The sequence below is a fragment of the Triturus cristatus genome, chromosome 4_1, assembly GCF_964204655.1.
Source record: "Triturus cristatus chromosome 4_1, aTriCri1.1, whole genome shotgun sequence".
NCBI lineage: Eukaryota > Metazoa > Chordata > Amphibia > Caudata > Salamandridae > Triturus > Triturus cristatus.
Window position 1 is genome coordinate 80,686,579 of NC_140585.1, and position 13,917 is coordinate 80,700,495.

At 53.5% G+C, this 13,917-nt stretch overlaps 1 protein-coding gene across 4 annotated transcripts in view; it reads right to left on the minus strand.

The window, feature by feature from the left end:
- PITPNM1 (phosphatidylinositol transfer protein membrane associated 1) overlaps positions 1-13,047 on the minus strand; it is a 393,174-nt gene extending 380,127 nt beyond the window's left edge. For 2 of the 4 annotated variants that reach the window (XM_085651656.1, XM_085651652.1), the window contains exon 1: positions 12,911-13,047. The gene's annotated coding sequence lies outside the window, so the exon portion shown is untranslated. Of the gene's footprint in view, positions 1-10,200; positions 10,263-12,698; positions 12,718-12,910 lie in introns of those variants that run through there. The other 2 variants (XM_085651654.1, XM_085651653.1) reach the window with 2 other exon arrangements.
- Between the last annotated feature and the right edge of the window lie 870 nt (positions 13,048-13,917).

A 13,917-nucleotide genomic window follows, 5' to 3' on the forward strand; every position in this document is an offset into this window, starting at 1 on the left:
GAGCCACAGCAGCAGCGGACGTGTTCGAATTCGGTCACGCGAATAGTTTACAGCCAGCCCCGAGCCCCCTAGGACAAATACAACGGAAGACAGAGGGACAGACAGACCCTTTCTACAAAAGCGCCTTTCCTCTACCTGTACTGATGCACAATCTGCAATGCCCCAGATCTCGGCCCCGTAGGATGCCACAGGGGAACAGCGAGTTGTAAATATGTCACAGGGGCACAGTGAGTTGTATATATGCCACAGGGGCACAGTGAGCTGTATATACCCGTAGCAGTGAATGCCCTAGATCTCGGCTCCGTAGGATGCCACAGGGACGCAGTGAGTTGTATATACCCGTAGCAGTGAATGCCCTAGATCTCGGCTCCGTAGGATGCCACAGGGACGCAGTGAGTTGTATATATGCCACAGGGGCACAGTGAGCTGTATATACCCGTAGCAGTGAATGCCCCAGATCTCGGCCCCGTAGGATGCCACAGGGGCACAGTGAGTTGTATATACCCGTAGCAGTGAATGCCCTAGATCTCGGCTCCGTAGGATGCCACAGGGACGCAGTGAGTTGTATATATGCCACAGGGGCACAGTGAGCTGTATATACCCGTAGCAGTGAATGCCCCAGATCTCGGCCCCGTAGGATGCCACAGGGGCACAGTGAGTTGTATATACCCGTAGCAGTGAATGCCCTAGATCTCGGCTCCGTAGGATGCCACAGGGACGCAGTGAGTTGTATATATGCCACAGGGGCACAGTGAGCTGTATATACCCGTAGCAGTGAATGCCCCAGATCTCGGCCCCGTAGGATGCCACAGGGGCACAGTGAGTTGTATATACCCGTAGCAGTGAATGCCCTAGATCTCGGCTCCGTAGGATGCCACAGGGACGCAGTGAGTTGTATATACCCGTAGCAGTGAATGCCCTAGATCTCGGCTCCGTAGGATGCCACAGGGACGCAGTGAGTTGTATATATGCCACAGGGGCACAGTGAGCTGTATATACCCGTAGCAGTGAATGCCCCAGATCTCGGCCCCGTAGGATGCCACAGGGGCACAGTGAGTTGTATATACCCGTAGCAGTGAATGCCCTAGATCTCAGCTCCGTAGGATGCCACAGGGGCACAGTGAGCTGTATATATGCCACAGTGAGCTGTATATACCCGTAGCAGTGAATGCCCCAGATCTCGGCCCCGTAGGATGGCACAGTGAGCTGTATATATGCCACAGGGGCACAGTGAGTTGTATATACCCGTAGCAGTGAATGCCCCAGATCTCAGCCCCATAGGATGCCACAGGAGCACAGTGAGCTGTATATATGTCACAGGGGTACAGTGAGTTGTATATACCCGTAGCAGTGAATGCCCCAAACCTCTACCCCATAGGATGCCACAGGGGCACAGTGAGTTGTATATACGCCACTGGGGCACAGTCAGTTGTATATATGCCATAGGGGCACAGTGAGATGTACATCTGCCACAGGGGCACAGTGAGATGTATATCTGCCACAAGGGCACAGTCAGTTGTATATATGCCACAGGGGCACAGTGAGTTGTATATACGCCACAGGGGCACAGTCAGTTGTATATACGCCACTGGGGCACAGTCAGCTGTATATATGCCACAGGGGCACAGTCAGCTGTATATATGCCACAGGGGCATAGTCAGCTGTATATCTGCCACAGGGGCACAGTCAGCTGTATATCTGCCACAGGGGTACAGTGAGTTGTATATCTGCCACAGGGGCACAGTGAGATGTATACATGCCACAGGGGCACAGTGAGATGTATACATGCCACAGGGGCACAGTGAGATGTATATATGCCACAGGGGCACAGTGAGATGTATATACGCCACAGGGGCACAGTGAGATGTATATCTGCCACAGGGGCATAGTCAGTTGTATATATGCCACAGGGGCACAGTCAGTTGTATATATGCCACAGGAGCACAGTGAGTGTATATATGCCACAGGGGCACAGTGAGTTGTATATATGCCACAGGGGCACAGTCACTTGTATATATGCCACAGGGGCACAGTCACTTGTATATACCCGTAGCAGTGGAGAAAGTGCCCTGCCACCCTGGTGGCGATGGGAGACCGAGGAGTGAACCGACTGCCCTCCGAAGCTTTGTCCTGCCAGGGGTAATGTGTGGTACCCGTGAGCCCGCTGCATCCAAACTGACACCCTCATCGGAGACAGTGCTAGCGCTTACACAGTTTGCGCGACTGCATAGGTCACACGTCGGGTGCGTTTCGGCCCTAGGCCATAATAAATGATTTAGGGGAGTTCGTGTGAAGGTCATGGGCGGCCAAAAACTGCACAAATGAGTCAACGAGCAGACGCCGTGCTTTAGGGGTACGAGCGACCAGCAGGGCGTCGTCAGCATAGAACAGTACTGGGGGGGTGCACCTTTTAAGTTAGGGACATCAGGGGTGGTGCAAGAGATTAAGTGAAGGTAAGCTTATTTATATACAAAATAAACAAAAGAGGGGCAAGAACACACACAGCCTTGTCGCACCCCACGACCAATCTTAATTCCTTTAGAGACGTCAGAATCACATGCCAGGGACACGTCCATGAAGGCAAGATAGAAAGGGGCTTTCTCTGCGATTGTGTATTTTCCTATAATCAGGTTTAAATTCAGACATTGCCCTGTGGTGACCACTGTATCGGTCAATGAAATGGGGCAGTAGACACTTGCAAAGATCGATTCTCCTTCTTGAAAGGTTGAATCAATGGTGGAGGGGCCAGGAGCTCGGTATTGATGAGAGTTAAGAGTATTAAAAACATTTCATTTAATTTCATTAATCTTTATTTCGGCAATATTTCAGCCATAAAAGATACAAGTAAAACCGTCATTACAATAAGATAATAAAACATTAAAACAGTGGATACAGATTCAAAATCCAGTATAAAAGCCACAGGCGCTAGCCACTATTCGCTATTAGAAAACTCCTTTTAGACCGCATGGCGAGCAGAAACTTCGAGAGGGCAAACACAATATATCCTGCAGTGTCTGATTTAAAAATTCTTAATGCAGCTGAACATTTCTGGAAGCCCAGGTTTTTACAGATTGGTACAATCCAGAACTTCCGAGCTCTACTATAAGCAGGGCAAAAGAATACAATATGGCATTCATTCTCCTTTTCGGCTCCACAGCCTGGGCATTGGGTGACCCCAGACGATGACCATTTGCTTGTGAGACACCCTATTGGGAGTGAACCAAACCTCCATTGTATGTCCAGCTTCCTGGCCGCAACAGGGTGGATAACATTCAAAAATTCTTCAAAGGCAAATGCAGATTTAATTTCTAAAAATGATTTTACCATGGTGCCATTCCGCGAGTCGCGCAGCCATGTACCGCTGCAGCGTGACCTGTCGCGCCCCGCTAGTGATTTCCCTGAGACCTCCCTGCAGGCCTTGGCTGGATTGTGCCACAGGGCTGGGAGACCCATTGCCAGCAGGTCTTGTTTAACGAAGGTGAGCCATGGTATGTTCGCTGCCTTGCTTGAGCTCGATACTTCTTGCAGTTCACTTCTATACTGCGAGAGTTCGGGGGTGATCCATAACCTCCTCCCAAACCTAAGGGGTTTAATAGATAATTCCTCCTGGACGGGGAATAGACCCAAGTCGAGCCTTAGCGGTAGAAGGGGTGTGCTTTGGGGAAGCAGCAGCAGCTGCCGCAGGAATCTATTCTCCACTTTGGAGATTTCAGGCCTGGAAGCACGCCCCCAAAGTTCCCCCCCATACAATGCCGCTGCCCTCGCCCTGGCTTTGTATATTTCAAGCGCAGGACTTATAGGCCTATCTGTTGAGGCATTTGTCATCTTAAGAATACCCCCCACAATTTGGGACAATTTAAGTTGGGACTTGGCATGATGAGGGCCCCATGAGAGGTTTTCGCTTAGCATGACGCCTAGGTATTGGAAGGTCTGAACCCTCTCCAGTCTGGCCGATTCCAATATTGGTGCTGGTCGAGTGTGTGAAGGGGGATTAAATATCATAAATTTAGTCTTGTCTACGTTAATCTCTAATCCATGGGCACAACAGAAATCATTAAAACCATTCAATGTGCGTTGTATCTCCATAGGGGACTTGGAGAGTAGGAGAGTATCATCGGCAAACATTATTGCCGAAACTTTCCTACCTGCCAGTCTAGGTGCATCATTGTTTGGCACTGCATCCAAGTGTGAGATCATTCCATTCACATACAAGCAAAACAGGGTTGGGGCCAGGACGCACCCTTGCCTGACCCCCCTATTTACCGGAAACCTAGCAGACGGTATTCCTCCTCTCGCACACCTGACCTGTGCAAAATTCTGAGCGTGCAGCCATACTAAAACCCCCAGCAGTGCTTGCGGAACTCCCAAGTCCCGAAGCACAGCCCAAAGTTTCCCCCCTGGGAACAGTATCAAAGGTGGATCGGAGGTCTACAAACACCATGTAGAGGCTGCCACCCTCTATTTTTACCGTCTTCCAATACAGCATAACTAAACGGAAGATCTGGTCCATGGTGGATGTGTTCCTCCTGAAGCCGGCCTGATATGGGGAGAGGATTTCATTCTCATTGATCCACTCCTGCAAACGATCTAAAATGAGTCGTGAGAAGATTTTTTGAGGGACGTCAATGAGGCCGATGGGCCTGTAATTGACTGGGAGCAGAGGGGAGCCCTTTTTGTAAATTGGTATAATCTCTGCTCCCGGGCCAAGTACCCGGCACCTCCATACCACGCAAAATAGAGTTAAATAAAGCACAAAAATATGGCGCCCAAATCTTCAGTTGATCTTTAAACAAGTCCCCAGGGAGTTTATCTATACCTGGTGCTTTGCCCGTCGCCAATTTCCCTAAGGCAATGAAAACATCCTCAGGGGTAAATTCCAGTGCCTCCACCTCCCCGGGTTTAGATGTGTGCAATGGCATAAAATCTAGGTCAGTAGTTGCTGCATAGAAGGTTTTAAAATGTAGTTCCCACACCCCCGCATCTATATTAGCTTCAATCGCATTGCGGGGTTCATCGGACCCTGTGTTCACGATGGGCCAGAATCTCCGTATTTCCTTATTATCAAGCGCGGAGGCTAGGTTCTGCCATCTCTCCCAGTCCCAATCTATCTTGGCCTGTTTCATTGCTTCTTTATACAATGTCCTAAGTGAGCATATTTTCGTGCTGTATGTGCCATCTTTTATGGCACTTAACAAATCCGTTTTTATCCTCCTACAGGTGCCGTTGTACTAAGAAGAAGAAGGCACCCTAGTCTTATTTGGAAGAGCAATCGGGTTAAAGATACCTGCTAGACTGTCCACCAATTCCTGGTGGACCGAAAACAGGTTCACTGGTGCACCTAGGCTCGGGGCTTGTGCCCAAATATCGCTTGCCTTTATAAAAAGGGGAAGAATTACTTTATATAGGCTGGGGAGTGCATCCCTCTTCTCGAGCAAATTCCCCCACTTAACCCGCCGCCTATTGTTAGTGATGACGAGGCCTGGATCCTTGGTCATTTCATTATAGCTTTTTAAAATAAAGGGAGATTCCATCTTCAACATCAGGGCGTTGTGGTCACTATCCATTCTGTTCAGTACCTCCAGGTCCACTATCTTTGGCCACAATCGAGACTCTACCATAACATAGTCCAAATGGGATTCGTGATCTTTTTTATTATAGGTGCACTTTGAGGAAATATCTGAGGGCTTACGACCATTTACCGCCCTAATCAAATTGTGTAGGGTTAAGGTCGTAATCTGCATGGCCAGTGGAGACCATGCCTTGGCATAGGGGGACTTGCAGGGTGGAATTCCCCAGTACTCATCTTCTCCCATCAACGCCCCCTCATTCAGCCCTCGCAAAGGCTCAAAGTGGCAATTAAAATCACCAGCGACCACATACTGAATGTCAGGGCTTAAGGAATCAAGAAAAACCGATAGTTCCCCAATAGTACTTGATTCCTTGGCCAAGCCGGTCGGGCGGGAGTAGACATTTACCACTGCAAGTTTATATAATGTGGGCCATGTCATAAGGACACATTGAATGTCATCCGAGTTGGTTTGGATCGATTCCGCCTGGCAACCTAGATGTAGACCAACCCACGTTGTCAGACCACCAGAGGGTCGACCTTTGCCACCCCATCGGGCCTTAATATTAAAGGCCGCAAACCCCAATCTATAGGACTCCTCCCTAGCCCAAGGCTCCTGAAATAGAATGACATCAGTGGTATCGACAAAGGTGCCCCACTCTGGACAGGCTAGCTTACTTTTCAAGCCTGCCACGTTCCATGACATTATAATCATGTACTCGGAGTTCCCCTGGGTGTGGTGTGGGATATCTAATAGAGGGGTTACGCACCCCTGCTGGTAAATATCACTTCCCAACTGTGTGGCATCACTACTATTTGCTAGGTTAATTGGAGAGTACTGCTCCCTGGAAATGCAACCTTTTTTCTGTAGGGGACAGTTTATACTAGTCCCTACAGAATAAGTGGGGATCCCCCGGATGCAAGGGAGCGGGTTGCTTACCCTTGCTACCACAGTGAACTCAGGAACTACCGGCTCACCCAAAATATTACCCCGAGCTACCTGGTTGTACCAACTCAGTCAATCGACCTGATCCAGGTAACTGAACCTGTTTGAGCAAGGGGTATGATACCGAGCCAGAGCATATGCATCATGCCTATACTTCCCACCTCCTCCCCCTCGCGAATATGGTACAAAGGACCATCCTTCTTCCTGAGACCTTGGGTATTCACTAGGATAGAAGAACGTGAGGGGGCGAACTCCAATTTTTGTATCAGGGCAAGGTGTATCCCACTTGCAAATGTATTCTGCGGTCCTGGGATCCCTAAAGTTGACTATCACACAATCACCAGTTAGAGATTTGGGGGTGCACCCCACCCAACCCACCCTTCTAACCATAATAATCTCACTTCTAACATCAGGGGGCAAAGGCCTATAGTTGTTAAGCCATTGTATTATTTTATTTTTCAGAGAACTGAAATTCTCTCTACTTGTGGCACTAATTTCAGGAACCCCCGTAAGGACAACCAAATAAGGGCTTGCTTCCGGAGGCAAGTCAATTCTCGGAGTAGTTCTAGGGACCTCTCTGGTTCCTCCCTTCCATGCTGCCCTGCCAATAACACTATCATTTTCAGGGGGGGGCGTTCCTACATTGTTATGGACTAGTTGCTGGTTGTCACTAAGTCTGGCTCCATGTTGAAAATGTGATGGATTTTGTGTTTTGGCAGTCGCTACCTGTGATATAACCTGTAGGACGGGGGGTGGCCGGGTCTCTGAGCGTATCGTGGTAACATCTGTCCCAACCCCCCCAGCTCTACTATTAGAAATACAATTACAGGAGCACTGGGGGCATGCTTTAGTAGCAATACTGGTTAAAGTGCCCTTTATTTGTTGTTCAAAGTTAGTAAAATGGGTCGCAATACTGGCAAGCCTCTCTTCCAAGGGACGAAGGAGGGAGCGCAACAGCGCATCTAATTTCGATGTTATGAAATCCCCATCTACTTGGGACGCTATAACAGGAGGAGCCTGTGCCTGGCCTAAGCCCTCCCCTGCAGTTTTTCGGTGCGAGGACTCAGGAAGCGGAACACAACTTCGCGAACCCTCACCCGTAACCGCTTTAGGAGCTTTAGGAGCTTGAATATTCCGGCGTTTTGATTGTTTAACTTCCCCAGGTTTAACTCTCAATACACTAATGGTTTGAGGCTTCGTTTTTGGAATCGTCCCTAAAACTTTGCCCTTTTTGTTCCGTAGATTCGGTCCATGCCTATTCACTGGGGGAGTTATATCTCTCGGGGTCACCGGAGAACCCTCACAACTCGAAAGGCCGCTAAGTGTGGAATCATCTATAAATTGGCAAAGGGGCTGGATGGGTACTTCAGATCCGGTACTATTAGGGACACCCTTAGAAGCCTTAGGCATGCGAGCGTTAGCAAAGTGACCCATCGAGGATCTTTTGGCCAGGGCAAGGTCCTGCGAGACTATGTTCCATCAGATCTATGCCCTAGTCAATCACGGAGTTAGCTCGCACTATGAAGTGTTCTAGAGTACCAGTGAGATTGCCATTAGGAGCGAAGTTCCTACCCTCTTTGGTCGCCATGAATAGACTGCCGTAGAGAAAAAACTTACTGATTAGAAATGGTTACAGATAATTAAAAACATTTGCCAACAATGGGGCTCAAAGTTAGATGTTGCATTTCATCAGATCGGTAGAGACCCCTTCCGGGCCTTTCCCCAGCACGCTTGTAAGGCGTTTACCACTCCATGTAGAGTAGCCTGTGTATCTAGGCAGGCGCTATCTTCCACACAACCCAAACCAGCTCCAGGGCCGCCATTACTATTTTCCCCAAAATTTGGGTGGGGTTAGGGAGTTTCCATGAGGTGGTCTGTAGATGGCTGTAATGTATCAATCCGGCACCAACCTTGAATTTCACCCTGGACGGAACCGTCAGGGCTACCCCGATGGGGTGATGGTCACCAAAGTGGGAACAGATAATACTGCCAGGCAATAATGAATTGATTAGATCACGGGTAGTAAAAAAGTCATCAATGACAGATGGAACCGATATAGTTAACCCAGGAAACCTAGAGTTTGGGGTGCTGTCGAAGTCGCTGTTGTAAAAGGTAATCGAACACAATGTCAAGTCCCCCATAAAGAGCAGGGCTTGAAAATCACTGCTGGGGTCTCTAATGCCGAAGCATGGCCGCCAGATAGCAAATGTATCCAGACAGAGAAGCCCCCAATGCGCGGCCAGAACGAGGTGGAGCAGCCGGTACCCCGAAACATTGAACCCCATCAGTCTAGAGAACCTAATACGGGGAGTCATCTCACTACCACAAACATTGCTTCACTACCATTGGGGTTTTCCTATAAGCCCCCTTTGGGGGTAATGCCTCCCCCTTTCCTGGGCCATCATTCACTGCCAAACCCAGCAGCGTCAAATGTAAGAAGAGATTTGTAGCATGAGGTGGAATCAAGAGGCAGGGGGCGTCTGATGGTGGATGAAAGAGGCATGAGCTGCAATCAAGAGACTGGGAGCGTCCAGTGGTGGATGAAAGAGGCATGAGCTGCAATCAAGAGACTGGGAGCGTCCAGTGGTGGATGAAAGAGGCATGAGCTGCAATCAAGAGACTGGGAGCGTCCAGTGGTGGATGAAAGAGGCATGAGCTGCAATCAAGAGACTGGGAGCGTCCAGTGGTGGATGAAAGAGGCATGAGCTGCAATCAAGAGACTGGGAGCGTCCAGTGGTGGATGAAAGAGGCATGAGGTGGAATCAAGAGGCAGGGAGCGTATGATGGTGGGTGAAAGAGGCATGAGGTGGAATCATGAGGCAGAGAGCGTCCGGTGGTGGATAAAAGAAGTGGCAAGGGGTGGTATCATGAGGCAGGGAGCGTCCGGTGGTGGATAAAAGAGGCAAGGGGTGGAATCAAGAGGCAGGGAGCGTCTGATGGTGGATGAAAGAGGCAGGAGGCACTCGGTGGTGGATGAAAGAGGCATGAGGTGGAATCATGAGGCAGGAGGTGCTCGGTGGTGGATAAAAGAGGCATGAGGTGGAATCAAGAGGCATGACGTGGAATCGAGAGGCATGAGGTGGAATCGAGAGGCAGGGAGTGTCTGATGGTGGAATCAAGAGGCATGAGGTGGAGTCGAGACTACACAACCTTGGCATTCAATGGAGACCTCCATAGCGCCAGCTTCTGAGCACCACTTTGGGTCCCGGCCCTTTGCTCCATGCATGAGGCGATGCCAGCTGTCCTACAGTGGTGGGGCTGGCCTGTGACACATCTCCCCTACCCTGATAGCACGTGAATGCCTGCCGATGGAACATGACGTACAAACAAACCATAGTGCCCGTCACTGCAGCTCTCCGACATACCTAGCAACGGAGTGAAATGCCCTGGTGGCAGACGTGCAAGAAACTCAAACACTGAACTCAATAAACAAAGATACAATCTCTGCCCCTGGGATCTGGACCAGCGTGCCCCCGCTGCCAGGACAGCCACCAGGCCCAGTGGCATCAAGAAAGGGAGGGCAGCATCCCAGTTAAACATGCCACTTGACTCACCAAGGACCTCTCACACGAGCCCAGTACATTTAACATCAATTAGTGAAAGAGGGGGGGCATCGCCCTGTCCCACAGGAGTCATGATAGGAAGGGACTCTCTGAAACCGTCTCATGTGCTGACGTCACTTAAGTACCTGTTCTGTACCCTGTGCACATTGACGTGTGGCCTGCAGAGAAGAGGGGCGCCCTTGGGTGCACTGAGGGGCCCTCCTGGGTCAGTGGGTGCTGGTAGTCTCGGGGGCGGGGTCTGCTGAGATGTGCGCTGTAGTGAGGTTGTGGGTCTGTGGGTGAGTGTTGGTGGGGGTCTGACGGCGAAAGAAGGCCTCAGGTGGAGAGGGTTGGTCGGACATTTGTACATTTATGGGGAGGGCCCGCCGTGGTCTCTGGGTGGGGGCTGGCAGGAGTGTTACAGGTGGGGCTGGCGGTATGTGCCCCGCAGTGTTGTGTGGTTGAACGGGTCAGTGTGAGGAGTCAGACTGTCTGGGGTGGGAGGACAGGTCCGGGGAGAGAGCTGGCAGGTGCGATGCACTGAGGTCAGGGGGCTGTGGTGGGGTGCAGGTGGGGGTCTGCAAGAGAAGGCCTCAGCTGGGAGCCTGGTCGTGCACTGCACGGGGGGCTGTTGTGGTGGTAGAGGGGGGGGTCAGACTGCCTGGGTGAGAGGACATGCAGAGAGGGTCGGTAGGGGGCTGTGGTGGGGGTCTGAAAGAGAAGGAGGGTGAGGTGGTAGAGGGGGCAGTGTGAGGGGCTGTCTGGTGTGAGAGGACAGGTCCAGGGAGAGAGCTGGTAGGGGCACTGCGGTGAGGTGGAGGGTCACTAGGGGGCTGTGGTGGGGGTCTGAAAGAGAAGGCCTCAGCTAGGAGCCTGGTCGTGCACTGCACAGGGGGCTGCTGTGGTGGTAGAGGGGGGGGGGGTCAGGCTGTCTGGGGTGAGAAGACAGGCAGAGAGGGTCGGTAAGGGGCTAGAGTGGTGTCTGAAAGAGAAGGGGGGTGAGGTGGTAGAGGGGGGCAGTGTTAGGAGTGAGGGGCTGTCTGGGGTGAGAGGACAGGTCCAGGCAGACAGCTGGCAGATGCGCTGAAGTGAGACCAGTGGGCTGTGGTGGGGTGCAGGTGGGGGTCTGAAGGAGAAGGCCTCAGCTAGGAGCCTGGTCGTGCACTGCAGGGAGGGCTGTTGTGGTGGCAGATGGGGTCAGACTCTCTGGGGTGGGAGGACAGGTCCAGGGAGAGAGCTGGTCGGGGCACTGCGGTGAGGTGGAGGGTCTGTAGGGGGCTGTGTGGGGGTCTGAAAGAGAAGGCCTCAGCTGGGAGCCTGGTCGTGCACTGCACGGAGGGCTGTTGTGGTGGTAGAGGGGGGTCAGGCTGCCTGGGTGAGAGGACAGGCAGAGAGGATCGGTAGGGGGCTGTGGTGGGGGTCTGAAAGAGAAGGGGGTGAGAATGTAGAGGGGGGCGGAGTGAGGGGCTGTCTGGGTTGAGAGGACAGATCCAGGCAGGTGCGCTGCAGTGAGGCCAGGGGGCTGTGGTCGGGTGCAGGTGGGGGTCTGAAAGAGAAGGCCTCAGCTGGGAGCCTGGACGTGCACTGCATTGTGGTAGTGGGTAGTAGAGGCGGTCAGTGTGAGGAGTCGGAGGACTCCAGGTGGGAGAGGGCGGCAGGTAAGCGGGGTACTGGGGGTGCACTGCAGCCAGGGTGAGGATCTGTGGTGGGGGTCTGGGTGAGAAGCCTCAAGGGAGAGCGTGGCACGTATGCAGATGAGACACTGAATGAGGGGGCCGTCAGGGGTCTCTCGGTGCGGGGTAGAAGGGGTCAGGCTGGAGGGTTACAGGTGAGGGGGATGGTTGGACGCGTACTGCAGCGAGGGGGTGCTGTGGTCAGTGTGAAGGGTGGGAGCCCGGAATGAGACGGCTGCAGTTCAGGTGTGGCGGGAGGGGGAGGGGGGGGGGGGGAGCTGGTAAGGGTTGCACCGCAGTGAACGGGTACTAGCAGGGGTCTGTCATGGGCGAGAAAGAAGGGAGTGGGGGATGTCTGGCATGTTTCTGCGGGGGGGGGGGGGGGGGGGGGGGGGTTGCATAGCGGGAAGGGTCGGTCTGGGTTCCGTTCTGTGGGGTGGCTGCTGCCAGAGGTGTGTCCACAATAAGATTGATACAACGGGGGGGGGGGGGGTCTGTGCACTGCAGTGAATGGGATGTAGTGGTAAACGGTCGGGGGGTGGTCTGTCATCAATGAGATAGCTACAGGTGGGGGTCTGACGGGTGTCTGTGGGGAGGCTGTCAGGGGTGCACTGAAGGTTGTTGTAATGGTAGAGCTTCAGTGGGGGGGGGCGCTCCGGCTGGGGGGGGGGGGGGGCGCTCCGGCTGGGGGGGGGGGGGGCTCTCCGGCTGTCAGTGGTAAAAGGCGGCAGCAGGTGGGGGCTGACAGGCGTTTTAGAGTGGGGCTCAGACAGGGCGCGCAGGTCGGTTCAGGGGTACAGGCTGGGATGTGTCACGGAGGGGTGTCTCTCAAGGGAGGGGGGGGGGGGTCGGGGGATTTGGTTTCAAGGGGGGCTGCCACCGAGGGATGGATTTCAGGGGTGTCTATCAGGGGGATTGAGTGAAGGGGTGGGGGGTGTACCGGGGCAGTGGGTCTCAAGGGGGGTTGTCACCTGGGAACGGGTTTGTTGGGGGTCTTTCGGCGGGAGCGGCTCTCAGGTGGGGTCTACGGAGGGGGGTCCGACCCGCATCTGGGTGGGGGTGATGCCAGGGCTGAGAAGGCTCCTTGCAGGGGGGTTCGCCTGTCATCCCCTCCACATGCTCTTCCCCGGGATAGCGGCTCGATTCGGCTTCAGACGCCGATGGGGGGCAGGGGTCCTCTTACCTCCCGGCCGGGGGCTCCGGTGCCCCGTTTGTCTCCGTCTCCCGGGAGCCGCCGGTGCGCCCAGCCTCCTCTGCAGTAAACACCGCCTCTTCTCCTGCCCCTCCTCCGGCGGCGGGAGGAGGGAGGGACCGGGCCAGGCAGGCTTACGATGAGGGCTCCAAGGGCTGCGGGAACCGGCTGAGCGGGGCCCGCCCGGGGACGATGGTTATGGGGCGGGTCAGGATCACAGCAAGGAAGAGCCGGGCCAGGGACAGGGGAGGCTAGGGCCGTGGTCACAGTCTCAAAGGCTGGGGTGAGCCGGGACAGGGCCACACACGCTGGGGTGAGCCGGGACAGGGTTACACACGCTGGAGTGAGCCGGGTCAGGAGTGGTCACATAATGGACTGGGGTGAGCCAGAAAAGGGTCAAGGTCACACAGGCAGGGTGAGCCGGGACGTGGCCAGGGCCACACGACTGAGCAGCCCGGGCCAGGATCAGGGTCCCACTGGCTGGGGTGGGCGGCTGGGCCCGGCCAGGGTCTCACAAGCTGGGGTGAGCCGGGACAGGACCCGGGATAGCCAGACTGTGCCAGGTACCTACAGCGAGCATTCAATGCCAAGGGCAGAGGGGAGACAGTGTAGGGATCAGGCCCGGCTCCAGGAATTTTTATTTGGGTGGGCCAAGGGTGCATTTGGGTGGGCCACTGCGGGCTAGATTTGTCACATATATGTCTGGGCAGGCCTGCTTCAGGGCCCTCCTTTATCTCTCCTTAGTCTTACAAGGCCCAGTAAAACGCACTCTTTTCCAAATCTCTTTCTAAATATTATCACTCTCAAAAAGTTTTTTTTTTCCATGTAATGTTCCTTTGATGGGAAGAGGAGGTTTCCGAGGTGGTAGGTGTCAGGCAAGTGACGCTTCTCGGGCTCCCTCTGTGCGAGCCCCAGGGAGAATCCCTCTTCAATACTACCTCCACCTGACCCCTGACTCTGCAGCGCACTCCCCTACAGGGCCGGACTGGCCGTAGCGG